The sequence below is a fragment of the Euprymna scolopes genome, chromosome 11, assembly GCF_053919585.1.
Source record: "Euprymna scolopes isolate OS-2025 chromosome 11, ASM5391958v1, whole genome shotgun sequence".
Classification (NCBI taxonomy): Eukaryota; Metazoa; Mollusca; class Cephalopoda; order Sepiida; family Sepiolidae; genus Euprymna; species Euprymna scolopes.
In genome coordinates this window covers 1,222,031-1,238,647 of record NC_136492.1, presented here as the reverse complement: position 1 = coordinate 1,238,647, position 16,617 = coordinate 1,222,031, and the positions used below count along the sequence as shown (strand labels likewise).

Below are 16,617 nucleotides of genomic sequence, written 5' to 3'. Positions count from 1 at the left end.
AGAGAGAGAGAGAGAGAGAGAGAGAGAGAGAGCATGAAAGATATGTTTTCTCTCACATGCAAGTCAGTTGGTTTTCTGAGTTTAAACAAAATGGTTGAGATTTCGCTAAGATGCGTAGAAGAAATAGAGATGCAGAGACAAGTCAGCCAACAAAGAAAAATGCAGAAGTGCCAAAACCCAGAATGAATAAAACCAAGCATTCAATTAAAAGAAACCAGTCATTTGTTCATTTATTCGTCATTTTCAGGCCTGGAAAATTGATGCAAGAAGGAACTAAGGTATGCCAAATAAATTGCACACATAAACGATAAGACATTATGACCATGGCCAAATACATACAGACAGACGATCATGGCTACACACACACCTATACATAGATGCAAAAAAAAGAAGCACCCACATATATATCACATGTATACATACATATAATGCACACCACTCGTATAAAAGATACATAATGAGCAACATATGCACCAGACAATATTCCTTCCTGCTATACAAGTGTTGAAATTTGTCACATAACCTATAGAGATATAAATCATTATACATGCAAAATTTCTTCTAGATAAGACTACTTGAAATGGATCAAAACCATTACTTATTGAACGCCTCCCATATTTAAAAATCGAACACTAATAGCATTTTTTATGAAAGCAACAATTGTAAAAGGCTAAAAAGATCAGTAGAAATTTAGACATGAATACTAGATATAAAAAATAGACATTTTATTGAGATGTATTACATTTAAAAATAAAAGTAAAATCTCTTATGGCGTGGCTTCAGCATAAAGGCTGTATTGTCTTTCAGGTGGTTTTAAAGATTTACACCAGAATAAAAACATTTTTTTCAACAAAAAAAATTATTAACATAGTCAAAAGATCATGTCATTTTGCATGACAGACTAATTTTTAACACAAAAAATAACCACACATTTTACCAGAATATGGTTTTTCATTTTCGAAAATCTTTATAATTTTGTTCAAACTGATGATGAGACATTGTCCCAGATGCCAGACATCTACAATATCTCAAACAGTACAACCATATGTTCATATATTTGTCTAAAGCTGATTTATTAGAAAAGGAACCACATACATTTATATTTTTATGGGTTTTCTTATTAAACTTGAGTTACTTTCTATCGTTCGCATCTAATATTACTAGATCAGGTTTAATAGTTCCATATCCTAGGCACGTAGCTGTAGAAATTGCATAGTCATAATGGATGGTGTATGACTTATTTCCAACTGTTCCTTCTGGTAAACATGTTCTCAGCACTTGCTGCTGCATTTGATATTCAGCTTTTTACAAATCGGCCAGTGTAGATATTTACACCCTCCAGTGTGTCTTGTTATATAGTAGCTGTATTTCAGCAGAACTTCACAGCTGGATGTCAGATCACTCACATTCTCTACTTCTATATGTCAGAACCTGCATTTGTCATTGCTGAGGCCATTTATCTTAAAATCATTAGACATCAGCCTTTGATCTTGAGCAGCCATTATAATTCTCTCCTGATTATGGTAGAAGGAGCCTCGTTTTAACTAGTCTATAGAGCCTTCTTTATAGTTCTGGGTAAATTCACGCAGAAAATACTTGGCATGCTGTTGGTTGGGCCAATCTTCCAATTCTTTGCAATAAAGATTCTTTTGTGCATTTTTGACGATTCTTTTGAACTATTTCCGCAGCTATTTCTTTTGCACTTAGTTCACAGGGTATATTTGCAAGGTAGCTTTTGAAATTCTTTTTGATGAGTCTATTTGCTCCTATAACTATTGGAAAATAATTATATATCTCCTGCATGATACAAAAAAAAATGTTGCTTCCGTGCAAAAGAAAACTGCATACGTCACAAGAATGTGGTTTGTTTCTATCTTCTTTTTATAATGATTTTATCATTTGTTCAAGCTGTGGTAACCCACCAGATGCCAAACATTTACTAGCCATTTTATACATTCGAATCAGGAGATCTTTTTAAGATTCTAACTATCCCTTTAAATGCAATTGTTTGTCACTTTTTTTCAATTTTCTTATCAGTTTGTTCAAGCTGTGGATGTGGCATCCTACTGGATACCAAATGTGTTACCCTATGACGCAACAATTGTTCCTTCCGTGCAAAAGAAGAATCACATACTTTACAGGAATGTGGTTTCTCTCCAGTATGTGTTTGTAAATGATTGAACAAAGTTGACTTCCGTGCAAAAGAAGACCCACATATTTCACAAGAATGTGGTTTTTCTCCTGTATGTGTTAGCATATGGCGCAACAAAGTAGATCGCACTGTAAAAGAAGAACCACATACTTCACAAGAATGTGGCCTCTCTCCAGTATGCGTTAGCATATGATTAAACAAAGTTGCTTTTTGTGCAAAACTAACACCACATACTTCACAAGAATGTGGTTTCTCTCCCGTATGTGTTTGCATATGTTTCAACAAAGTTGACAGTTGTGTAAAGGAAAAACCGCATATTTCACAAGAATGTGGTTTCTCTCCAGTATGTGTTCGAAGATGATTCAACAAAGTTGACTTTCGTGAAAAAGAAAAGCCACATAATCCACAAGAATGTGGTTTGTCTCCATTATGTGTTAACATATGACTAAAAAAATTTGACTTAAGTGCAAATGAAGAACAACATACTTTACACGAATGTGGTTTTTCTCCTGTGTGTATTAGCATATGCCGCAACAAAGCTGACTTCCACGCAAAAGAAGAACCACATATTTCACAACAATGTGGTTTTTCTCCAGTATGTGTTACTTTATGACTCAACAAAGTTGACTTCACTGCAAAACGAGAACCACAAACATCACAAGAATGTGGTTTCTCTCCAGTATGTGTTAACATATGACGCAACAAATGTTCCTTTCTTGCAAAAGTAGAACCACATACTTCACAACAATATGGTTTTTCTCCAGTATGTGTTCGCATATGATTCAACAAAGTTGACTTCTGTGCAAAAGTAGAATTACATACTTCACAAGAATGTGGTTTGTGTCCTGTATGTGTTTGCATATGACGCAACAAATACTCTCTGCGTGCAAAAGAAGAACCGCATACTTCACAACAATGTGGTTTGTCTCCCATGTGTTTGCATATGACAAAACAAAGTTGACTTCTGTGCAAAGAAAGAACCAAAAACTTTACAAGTGTGTAGTTTAGCTAACGTTTTAGAATATGATGCAATAAATGTTCATTATGTGTAAAATAAGAACCACATACTTAACAAGAATGTGGTTTGTCCCATATTTGTTTGCATATTATTTCACACAAAATGTGAAATGATTAAAAAATAAAAATAAAAGATGATATGATGACAACACCTTCAAAAGTTGGTCCAATATAAATAATTACAAAATATTCTTATGGAAACTTCAGCAAAATTGAATAGTTTTATCAATCCTAATTTATTTCTGATTTTAGTTCTACCAATAAGCAATAAGGTACCTTTTATTTTTAAATACTGAATATTCGTTTTATTTCATTAATTATTTTAGATATAAGAATGTTTTGTATTCATTAAAGTTACACTGTTTTCTGACACCTGAATAAATAAGAAACACGTACACTTGACAGAAACATGTCTTTTTTTACCAAAATTGATTCGACGATAAATGGTGATGTTTGATGAAATAAAGAATCGCATGCTTCACCAGATTATGATTTCTCTCCTCTCGGACATTTTCACTTTAGTAAACTCTTTGAACTTTCCACTTATTTTAAGTTGTTTTTAAATCACCAATGAAGAATGATCTTTTCATTACAGCAAATTCTGCAAAGATAAAAATTTTTTAGAATTTATACATTTCATATATTGCATTTCTCATTATTTTTTATTAAAATGTCTACAAATTCTTTACTGATAAAAATTCAAAATAGAATGAGTACAAATTAACTAAATAAATATTTAATTAAACATTCTTTCTGAATTATGCTTTTCCTTTCTTCATAACATTTTTCCTTGAGCCAAAATTCTCCAGTTTAATATTTTAACATTTTTTTTCTTTTAAAACATTTTTCTGAATATCTTTTTAACCTAAATAATTAAACAATTAATCATAATAATAATCGTTCTGACTCTTGACACTGCCCACCACAACATAACAGATACTATGCTGTGATCATAGCCAAAGGGCTACCACATAACACTTTTCCTCTTAACAACAGATTTATTGTGATTCCATTGGTTTGCCAATCAAATCAGTCTGACGCATGAGATGCCCACATCTCATGTTGGGGAATCCCCGCTCTTTAATTTGGACAAGGTGTTTGGGTTAAGAATGGTGAAATACATGTCAAGAAGTATACTCTTATTTCTACATTTGTGGAACAGAATATGCAGATATAACATTAGTAAGTTAACTAGATTGCCACTTTTTTCTGAGCTGAATTTGTGTCTAACAATGCAACTCTAAGGAAAATTTAATTAAATCCGACCTTCAGGAAAATGTAACTTACTACTGAATTTCACCAATTACTTGAACCAATGCATCACAGGACTTTACAGAAAATTTTAGTATGAATTTTAAGAGCTTTAAGCCTATTTTGTTTCAGATGTTATCACTATTACTACATAGTATTATATATATGTGCGTGTGTGTGTGTGTGTAGACATTTTTACAATTTATTACTATATGTGTGTATATATATATATATATATATATATATATATATATATATATATATATATATATATATCATTTAATTCCATACTTTTAAATACCATTTGCCTTAACAAGAACATGCTGCCTAAATATACCTAATATTAGGTTGAAAAAATCTCAGTTGAATAAATTGTAATTTAATGAAGATGCAAGCAGAAAGACCTTTTTCCAAGATTTTATTCAACTGAATTTAACAACAAATGCAGCAAGTGGTCAGGAATGAATGCCAATAAAATAAAAACAAGTATTCAAATAAGAAAATAAAGATAATATATATATAGTAATAAGTAAATAGCAAAACATGTCAATATATTTATAAAAAAGGATAAAGAAAAATCGACAATACAAAAATATAAACTAATGCATACAAATTTAATCATTGATTCAATAAGGAAATTACATCATTAGGAATAAAGGATATAGATGCTCTTTATACCTAGGCATTTTAAAACCTAATGCTTCTCATCAAAAAAGGTGCTCGCTAACTAATAAGAAATGTGATATCTAATGATATATTAGGAACAAAGTGTCTAGGTAGAGGGTAAATGCTACAGGAGTTGAGGGAGCAAAGCTGGATAATTATGATGAAAGTGATATAAGCCAAAACGGGGATCATCATATATCGAATGTAAGAAGCTTGGGATGGGATTAAGGACTTTGCCATGATACGTTAGGTCCAATGAGTCTGGCATGTGTTACACAGGTGGAGATATACAATTAAATTTAAAAAAAAAAAGTAGAAAGAAATAAAAATCCCTTATAAAATAAAGGAATAAAAGGGTAGCATTATTGGGGAGAGATGTCTTCAAATAGAAAACCGAAGTTAAGCCATCAGTAGTAATAAATAAATAAAAAAACAATACAACATACAATCAAGCTTCGAGCAAAAGTAATAGTGAGTCATTGTTATTGAAAAACTAAAATAATTGCAACGTTTGTAAAACAACTATCACAACTTTCCAGAAGGGTCTCACCACCTAAAATAAATTATGAATTAAACAAGAGTTGTAACAGTCAAACTTTATTTACATGCTACATATATAAATCAGTTATTCATAAAAACATACTCTCTCTATAACTAATCAGCGAGATTCAAAATCGAGATTTCAGTGACTGTACCAGGTGCTCAACAACTGAGCCAGAAACCCCACTATTAACAGTGGGAGGGATGTTATATTATGCTACCATCTTATATTTGTGATAATTGAGAGTATTATTTTTGAACAAAAGAAGTGCCTAGAGGCTAGGTGGAAACCATTAGTCCTATAGCAGCAGCAGTGGCACTTCATGGTTTGAGATTTTGAATATTTGGTTCATAAACTTTGTGCTGATTGCTACTAGCAATCAACTTCCCTTCTAGCTTGCCAAATCAGAGGCAATTTTTTAGGCCAGCTGAAGACACGAGCAAATTAATAAAACAGTAAAACGTCAACCCTCTTTTTCTTTCTGCCACTCAATAATGACAACACACTTCATGGGGTTCGGACAAATCCCTAAACTTCTCTCCTAGGACACAACAGAATCTACCCAGGCCTTTGTACGAAGGATCAACTAAGACAAAGAATCAATCATGACTACTACTGGACCGTAACCAGCACACAACTATTTTTCTTCACACACAAATGCTTAACTTTTCATCTCCGTCTTTACACATGGACCCATTTTATTATCAGCCCCCACTTCTTTTTTACATTTTTATTAACAAAGATAATCAATAAAATTGTTTTCAGGTGTTCAAATGAGACTTTCTCTTTCTGTTCTACAGTTCTTTAAGCAGATATATATGACTACCCTGGGTTGCCCGGCGTTTCCCAGGTGTTTGAGGCATGTGTTGAGCAAAAAAAAGTGGTAGTAGGCAGGCAGGCTCAAACCCGTACCGCAAAGGAGAAAAAGAATGTGAAAAAACAGCATGACGTCTTTGCTGTTGCGTCCATTGCCAAACCAGAAGTGATGAAGGTTTACATTAAAGCTAGTCGGTCAAAAAGAGGGGATGACTTTCCAAAATATCGGCGAAAAAGGTGACCCTGCTCTGTAGAAAAGGGCCCAGTAAAGGGTGAAGGAATCAATGTTTTTAGCCAATATTTTTATATTTGTCTTTTGAAGGGTTGAGCATCAAAACGATATCGATCTTATGAAAGTTCTGAACAGACATACAAACACACATCCAAACAGATCGGTAAGATTTATATTATAGATAAAACAAGCCTAGCAAATACATAATGACTAATTTTGTCTAATTATTAATAACTCCAACCTTTTCAACTATTACAGTTTTACGTTGCCTTAACATTTTAGGAAAAAAAAAAAGAATTAAAATTATTATGACAATCTGGTAAATAAATGTTCTCATCTTGGGTGTACAATGTTTCCACAATATAAGAACAGAAGTTAAAATAATCCAAATAAAACAATCAGTCCTCACCTAATAAAAATTCAATATTGTAATGTAATTTGTTTCAAAATCATGATTAATTTTAATTTAATCAAAACTATTTAAAAGGTTTATTGAATGTGCAATGTTGCTATTAAACTCAAACCGTGTTCATTACAGTGCAAGCTGCTCTTGGACCCAGATGGAATTCGGCACTGTCAGAAAGGAACAAACAAAAATAAATCCCAGTCAGCATTTTTACATTTTTAACAAATTATTATTTATTACCATTACTCTCTCGTCTGAAAGCCTTCAGCCATCATCCGTCTTGCCTTGTGTACACTTTTCTTCTCCAAACTTATTCTGGCCGTAGTCAGCCATTTCTTGCCTTTGACTTTAAATGCCCATTTTCTTTTACGTGCACTTTGCTTCTCCCAATCACGTTGTGCCCTTTTTTCCTCTTTTACACCAAACAAGGCACATTGCCACTTTGGTGTAGGGGGCTACTATCATCCGCAACAACTACTGGGTCACTATGTTGGAATTTGGGCAGCAAGATGCATGTCAGTACAGTTGGGGAAGCAGGGACCTGGAAGGAAATTCCAGAGTCTAGCGGTTCTGGGGAAGAAACTACTGGAGTAGAAAGATCTTTTACATCTAGGGATCTCTACAGTGTGGGGGTGGAATTAAGCTGCCTGTCGGGTTTGTCGAGGGTGTCTACGTTGTGGGGGCATAAGTGTCTGCAGTTCGTCAGAGCATTCACCATTAAAATACTTGTAGAACAGGCAGAGGGATGCAATGTTTCATCGATGAAACAGAGGCTGAAGCTTAGATGCCAGTTCAGGGCCTATCAGATTTGCAAATCTCTTTTGAACCTTGTCTAGGAGCAAGAGACTAGTAGCAGATGCATCAGCCCAAATGTGACAGCAATACTCCATACGAATGGAGGCCTTATAGAGGTATAGGATACTTTCGGGTGTTAGTAGTTTTCTAGCATGGTAGAAAGAGCCTACCTTCTTCGCAGCGGTCTTGGCAATGCTTTCAATGTAATTGTTCCAACTCATGTTTCCTGTGAACATTAAGCCAAGGAGTTTGAAAGATGTACTCTCAGATAAAGTGTCACTGGCCATTGCTATTGGTGGCAGAGAAGGTTTCGTGTAATTATTGAAGGAAACCAGTTTAGTCTTGGCAGCATTGAATGTGACCATCCATTTTTATCCTCATTCCACTACAGATTGGAGGTCATCCTCTAGTGTTTTTGCCATTTCTTTAGATATGTGTTCATTTGTTTTCCTGTCAGGCCTGTTATAGAGTGTGGTGTCATCAGCATATATACCCATCTCAGAGGTAGTTTTGTCGGGGAGGTCATTAATGAATATTAGGAACAATAGAGGTCCAAGGATAGACCCCTGAGGCACTCCCGCATTTATATCATATTGTTTAGATGTACAGCCGTCTAGGACAACCTGGATTTTTCTCTTATCTAAGAAGAATTCAATTATGTTAAGTATTCTACCAGTGATACCGTATGATCAAATTTTCTTGAGGAGACCCTCATGCCATACCCTGTCAAAAGCCTTAGATATATCTAGAGCTACTGCTCTGCCCCCCCCCCCCGCTTTGTCCAGTGAATGGTATATACGTTCAGAGATTACAGTGAGGATGTCTTTCGTCACGCCAGCTCGCGCCCACTTCCTAATTTGCGTATGCTCTTTTTTTGCTACTGCCACTGCTAATCTCTTTGCAAGCCAGCCATCCTTCGCTGCTGCTGATATTTTCCTCACGCTCTCATATGCACTATGTTACAAATGTATTTTGGAGAGAACTTGAAAATACAATGTAATATTTTTCCATGTGAAAAGAAAAACAGTTGCCTCACGACAAGCAAAGAGATGGGCATGAAAGTGCTTTTTAATGAAGGAAAATGCAGCTCACTAAAAGTGTCAAACTGAATTAGAACAAAACTAAAAATTGCCTCAGTCTAGAAAGATTTATTCTTTACTAACCAAGGACAGAAAAGATAAAATATCAGAAGAGATACTACTTTTAATCTTAATGAAGTATGGAATATTATTATTATTAGTAGTAGTAGTAATAGTAGTAGTAACATAAATACCAATCTAAAGATTGTTGGTCATAAAAATTCACTTGAACGTGTGAAGGTGAAGATCAAACTAGTGTCAACTGAAATCTGTCCTTTTCTGAAATCAGTTAGGGTCCTTATTCCATACTTTGTCCTTTAATATACTGATTTTCATTTTTTTAATATTCAAAGTAGACAAACTTTTTTCAATTTCCCTATTTAATTTATGTTAATTTATGTGAGACAAAACCTTTATTGTGAGTAAAAATTGATGAAGCATACAGAAAATAATTTTATTTTTTCCTCTCACCAAAACTAAAGATTAAAAACTTAACTGTACTAAAAAAATATAGTGAAAAAAAAAAAAAATTAACTTCTGATAATGATCGAAAGCACTTGAAATGAGTGAAATAATAACTCTTAGATCCTGCCTCCACAAATTGAAACAAGGGACGTGAAACTTAGGTTGGAGACTCAAGAAAAAAAATTAAAAACATAAACAAAAATGAAAGCTTTCCTCGATACAATGGCTTTTGTAACGTTGAATTTGTCCAATTTCAAATAACATAGAAGGCTTACTATCTAGCTGAGAAGGCCAGAATTTGCCACTGGTAACATAGGTTGCAGGTGTCTATTTCCTCCTATAGGAGTTGCAAGGAACGTTTGTTTCTTTTAAAGAATTGAAATTGTGGCACACACATCAGCGTTTCACTTAGCATTAAAATTTACTAAAATAAGATAAGGAGAAAGTGATGACTATGTAATAACTGCAACCTTCACTGCGGCAGAAAGGCACTAATTTGTTGTATGTATGCAAATTAACTTACCAAAGCCCATCATCAGATTACTGCCTCCTGCTAAGACAAGCCTATTCTTTCTTTCCACATACTCTTTTATTGAGCCCCCCCCCCAGCAAGAACACACTACACACATTATAGTTTGGTTGTGTCAATGTACTAAACAAAACAATTTTGGTGTCTGCATTTATCGACATGCGATTTCGACAAAGTTACTTGAATTTGCCTGGCAGATGGCAGGAAGAACTGAAAACGGCCAGACGAGCCTTATTAAAAAATTCACAAATTGTTACAACCTGCCTCCCCATGTTAAGAATGGCAACAACCACCGAAATTCATTAAATAATACACTGGAAAAAACGTCTTAATTTCCAGAAAAGTACTTGTCCACCGTTTTCGGTTCTTCCCATCATCTCAAGGGCACACCTATGTAACTTTGTCAAACTTGCAAGTTGATAAAAGCAAAAGTCCCAAAATTCTTACAGGAAAAGACACGTTTGCATGAATACTTAACCATGCAAGGGAGATAAGTACACTTACTCCCGATAATGGAGAGAATTTGCGATGCTGAAAACATACACAGTTTATTAACTAGGTACATGCAAAATGAATTGCCGATGCTCAAAATGTATAAACATTTTTAACCCTCCCTTTACTTTAAAATTCACCAAATATCAGGAAATTAGCCAATTTTAATGAAATTTTCAGTTTTTATCAAATACTGATCACTGAATATAATAAACGCATTATTTTTATTTAAATCTTAGTGCAAATGTATTGTTTTGTTTAAACAAAAACATATCTTTACAAAAGTTATGGTTTTCAGTAGAAAAAAATGCATGAATTTATTTATTTTTTTTTTTTATGAAAATAAAACATTGTAAATTGGAATATTACAAAAAAAGCCCCTAAAGTTCATATTAATGAATTTGATTTCAAACTATCGATATTAAGATTGAATTAAGCCTTGTTTATTTAATATTTTCAGAGAAAAAAATTATAATTGCAAAAAAATTTTGACATTTTTTTTGTATTACAGGTTTTGCATAATTTTTATATGTAAGATTCTAATATTTTTCTTGCTTGCATGAATGTGAAACTTTCGGCATAACAATTTTCATATAATCTTGAAAAATAATTTTTTTTTAAGTTTAAAAGCAAACATAGAAAAATAGTTAAATTAAAAAATGGAATAAATTATATAAATGTTCACGATAGGAATGTACAGATACCCAGCTGGGGAAAAAATAGCACCCTCTACCTCCCTTTACATGATGTCATTTTCAGACAGCCTTTCGACTGTCTGAGATTTTGGGCTTCCATATAATGTAAGTGACAAGGACTTTGTTTTGTTTTGATTGAACAAAGTGAGAATCCCCCACTTTTGGGGCTAATTAAGTTGTTTTTTTGTACAAACAAGGTGTTTTTTAAAAATTTAATTCAATATCTAAGGACTTTACTAATTATCTTTGAAATAGAAAACTAGTATTCATCTTTCAAAGGATTTTTACAATAAATTTATTTAACTTCAAAATTTAGCTGAATTTGTTAGATCGTCATGAAAACATTTTTCATAACTTTTTTTCATGGGTACACACATTTTTTTTTCATGAGTACACATATTTTTTCATGAGTACACATATTTTTTTTCATGAGTACACATATTTTTTTTTCATGAGTACGCATGTTTTTTTTCATGATTACCCATATTTTTTGTTCATGAGTACACATATTTTTTCATGAGTACACATTTTTTTTCATGATTACCCATATTTTTTTTTCATCAGTACACATTTTTTTCATGAGTACACATTTTTTTTTCATGAGTACACTTTTTTTCATGAGCACACATTTTTTTTTCATGAGTACACATTTTTTTTTCATAAGTACACATTTTTTTCATGAGTACACATTTTTTTTTCATGAGTACACATTTTTTTTTCATGAGTACACATATTTTTTTTCATGAGTACACATTTTTTTCATGAGTACACATTTTTTTTTCATGAGTACACTTTTTTCATGAGTACACATTTCTTTTTTCATGAGTACACATTTTTTTTTCATGAGCACACATTTTTTTTTCATGAGTACACATATTTTTTGTTCATGAGTACACATATTTTTTCATGAGTACACATTTTTTTTCATGATTACCCATATTTTTTTTTCATGAGTACACATTTTTTTCATGAGTACACTTTTTTTCATGAGTACACATTTCTTTTTTCATGAGTACACATTTTTTTTTCATGAGCACACATTTTTTTTTCATGAGCACACATTTTTTTTTCATGAGTACACATTTTTTTTCATGAGTACACACATTTTTTTTCTCATTGGAAATTAACTTTAGTCTTTTATCTTTCAAATACAATTAAAAAAAAATAGTCGGAAACCTACAAAAAATATGATAAATTGGCTTTCAAAACTAAGTCCCCCTATCTTTATTACACCAATTTTACCCACACCTAAATTTATTTATTTTTAATTCTTTTAAAGTCTTTTTTATTTCACTGTGACGACAGTTGCCGAGTCTTTCCTTTTTAACCTAAAGAGAATTTGGAATACTGAAAATGCTGATTTTTTTTCTTTTGAGATTTGCAACCATCGATTGTTTTGTTTTTTATTTTACTAATTTTTTTTTTACTTTAAACTCTAAATAGTTACAAATTTGGGTGAAAGTGCACTGAGGGACCATCTGAAGACTGTCAATGTGCACTGGTTGTCCAACCTGCAAAAGGTGTTTATTCCAAACGCCATTTTTAACATGGGGATGTTTATTCTGAAAGGCATTTTCTTATTTTCAATCTCCCTGTAATCATGTTCTTAAAGGTGAGTCTGCAGATGGTCCCTCAGCGCTAGGCGTATCAAACTTTTGGGGGAATTTTTGACACTCCTAACACAAAACTGCGAATAAAATATAAAATGCTCGTAATTTCTCTTAAAAGTGGGTTGATTATTTTCTTTATGGATTATACTTCCAAAATAAACTATTAAAGTTGTATAAAACGTAATAGAAATATTATTTTTTATTTAAAAAAAAAAACAGGAATGAAATTAATTGAATTTTACGAGTTCAGTATTTTTCAATTTTTAAACTTTAAAAATCTATCAAAATGTTTCTACTGATTCTATTTTATGATATTTTCAGGGTCAAGGTGAAATTTTATGCTCTTTCCAATAAACCGAATATAATATTTTAGACAAACGGTTTTTTTAAATTCACACCCCCCATTTTGAAATGTCTATTAAAAAGTAAATAATGAATTTACTCACCAAAGTTTTATATATCACAAATTGAAGATAAAAGATCAATAAATAATATATTCAAATTTAAATAAAAATAAGTGTTTTTTAGAAATTTACCTATAAAGTCCGAAGTTTAAACGTTTTTTTTTTTTAAATGAAACCTTGGTTCTTGCTCCTCTAATTGAAAAAAAAAAATTAGGGCTTAAATTACATTTTTCGAGTAGTTATAAGCTTGGAAAGACAGGAGGTCGAATTCAATATTTTTCATGCAGTTTCTGACACACCTACCCCAGCACACTTTTTTTGTTTTTTTTTGAGGGGGTGGAGGGAAAAGATAGCGCTATTCATTGATTATGAAGATCCACACAAAAAAAGCTGTTTCATTTCGCTATCAGTAAATGTGCAGTTTAGCAACATAAATTATTTGACAAACTAAAATTTATAAAGTCTTTATATTTTTATATAAAACATATTATTAGACCCAAAGGCTGAAATAAAACTAGAAAAAATTTCATTTTTATTATTTTTTCATTTTTTAATCGACTAAATGTACGACAATCGAAGCCGCTGTATTAGGTGTGTCAGAAATTTCGTGAAAAATATTGAATAATTCCACCCCCTGTCTTCCAAGCTTATAACTCCTTGAAAAATGTAATTCAAGCCCTAATTTTTTTTTCAATTAAAGGAGCAAGGACCAAGGTTTCATTAAAAAGGCAAAAAAAAAAAACAAAACAAAACAACGTGTTTTTTTTAAAAAAAGGTTTTAAACTTCGGACTTTACAGGTAAATTTCTAACAAACACAACTTTTTTTGCTTTAAATTTGAATATATTATTTATTGATCTTTTATCTTCAATTTGTGATAGATAACACTTTGGTGAGTAAATTAATTATTTACATTTTAATAGACATTTCAAAATGGGAGGCGTGAATTAATTCGGCCCCCTCTCTTTCCAAGCTTATAACTACTCGAAAAATCTAATTCAAACCCTAATTTTTTTTCAATTAAAGGAGCAAGGACCAAGGTTTCAGTAAAAAAAAACCCCCAAAAAACAACGTGGTGTAAAAAAAAAGAAGGGTTTTAAACTTCGAATTTTACAGGTAAATTTCTAAAAAACACTACTTTTTTTTGTTTTCAATTTGAATATAGTATTTGTTGATCTTTTATCTTCAATTTGTGATATATAAAACTTTGGTGAGTAAATTAATTATTTACTTTTTAATAGACATTTCAAAATGGGGGGTGTGAATTAAAAAAAAAAAAGTTTGGAAAGAGCATAAAATTTCACATTGACCCTGAAAATATCGTAAAAATAGAATCAATAGAAAAATTTTGATAGATTTTTAAAGTTTAAAAATTGAAAAATACTGAGCTCGTAAAATTCAATTAATTTCATTACTGTTAAAAAAATATATATTTCTACTACTTTTTATGCAGCTTTAATAGTTTATTTTGGAAGTATAATCCATAAAGAAAATAAACAACCCACTTTTAAAAGAGAAATTACAAGTTTTTTATATTTTATTTGCAGTTTCGTGTTAGGGGTGTCAAAAATTCCTACAAAAATTCTGATACACCTACAATTTGGCCTTTTTAAGGTTTGACATGTTTTGCTGAAAAACTACTTGTTTGCGGCAAAAATATGTGCACTTGCATGTATAGAAATGGTCACCACTTATAACATAAGGAATTACTTTGCTTGATATCCAAAAATCTACTTGTTTGCAATAAAAATATGCACACGCTTACAGAAATGGTCACCACTGATAACATAAAGTAAATACACGTATCCGTATACAGATTTTTCTTTATTTTTCAATTTCCTCACGTCTTTATTGAAAGATGAAAGCAGAAAAAAAACCCTTTTAGCCAATAAACAAAAACATGCCACCCTCACTAAGTGGCCAGAAAGTGGGTGCTTATTTTAAGTAAAATTTACATGGAAAAGTGACCACTCACTTTTTGAAAAGTAATTTCTTCATATCATGACAACTATTTCTCTGCAACGGAAATGGTTAGCAGATTTGTTTTTAGCACACTGAAATCTACAAAAAAAATTTTTTTTTTTCGATACGAACGTGAGATGGACCTTAAAGTAAAATTTTACCAAATGAAATTGGTGGTGGTGGTGGGGGGGCTTTATTTCAGCCTTAGGGTCTAAAATGTGTTTTATATAAAAATAAAGGGTTTGTATTACTGTACACATAGATTCGAAAAAGTGGTAAAAAACCCCAAAAAAACAAATATATAACAAATAAATGTTATCAAAGGCAAGATAAGTTACTTTTCTACCTAACTGGATATATTTTTCCTGTTTTTATTCAATGTAACATGTTTATTCAGTTCGAAAAGCGTACAGTGTTTACCGATGTATTGGAAAATTCAAAATGGCGCCCGACACTCTCTTTAACACGGTAAGTTCAGGAAAAAATGTTATAATAAACTAGACAAAATACTGTTAGAAATTCGCTCAATATATTTTACAGTGACATAAGTTGACATATATTCGGTGTTTTTTAAATAGTATCTTGTCTAGTTTATTATTTATAACACCTTTTCTCAAACTTACCATGTTAAAGAGTGTCGGGCGCCATTTTGAATTTTCCAATACATCGGTAAACACTGCATGGTTTTCGAGCTGAATAAACATGTTACATTGAATAAAAACACAAAAAATGTATCCAGTTTGGTAGAAAAGTAACTTATCTTGCCTTTGCTAATATTTATTTGCTATATATTTGTTTTTTGACAACTTTTTCGAATCTATGTGTACAGTAATACAAACCCAAAATAAATACTTTTTATAATTTTTTGTCTGTCAAATAATTTACGCCGCTAAACTACACATTTGCTCGCTATCGATTGCGTGTTATGCTTGGTTTTCAACATTTGTTTCTCTTATTTAAAATTTATACATATTTAAGTAAACGATAAGAGTTATTTTCCTAAGTTTTTAGTCAGTAAAGAAAACCAAACATAAAACGCAATCGATAGCTAGATTTCAAAATAAATAAGCAGTTTATTGTTATTATTTATTTAGTAAATCTAGTTATCTCCCTTACATTTTTAACGTATTCTGCAAATGCTCTAAAAAGAAACAAAATTTGTGTAGTAATACTTACTTTTTGTTTTATAATCTGTTTTCGACTGACTTTATCTGTTTTTATAAAGAAAACAATTTTTCGCATGTGACTTCACAAGCTAAACGGAAATTTCAAGATGGCGACGAGAAAAACAGGTTCGCAGAAAAAAAAATATTGAAGAGGAAAATTAAAAAGAAATTATTTTAAAATAGGGCACATCTCTTTGGTGAGCATCATAGATAAAATTAGGGTAATATTTACCGAGATATTACCCGGCTCTGAGATGTAGAATAGTTCGTTTCAAAGTTATGTTCGTGAGCGGAAGTTGATAAGGAAATGAAACAAATGTTTTTTTTTTTTTTAATCACC

General features: G+C 31.7%; 1 long non-coding RNA gene across 1 annotated transcript; it reads right to left on the bottom strand.

Moving 5' to 3' along the window:
* Positions 1–708: 708 nt before the first annotated feature.
* LOC145287717 (uncharacterized) lies at positions 709–16,411 on the bottom strand. The gene is made up of 2 exons (XR_013869183.1): positions 16,288–16,411; positions 709–3,770 (listed from the first exon to the last, which is right to left on the bottom strand). It is a non-coding gene; the product is annotated as an uncharacterized LOC145287717 (long non-coding RNA).
* Between the last annotated feature and the right edge of the window lie 206 nt (positions 16,412–16,617).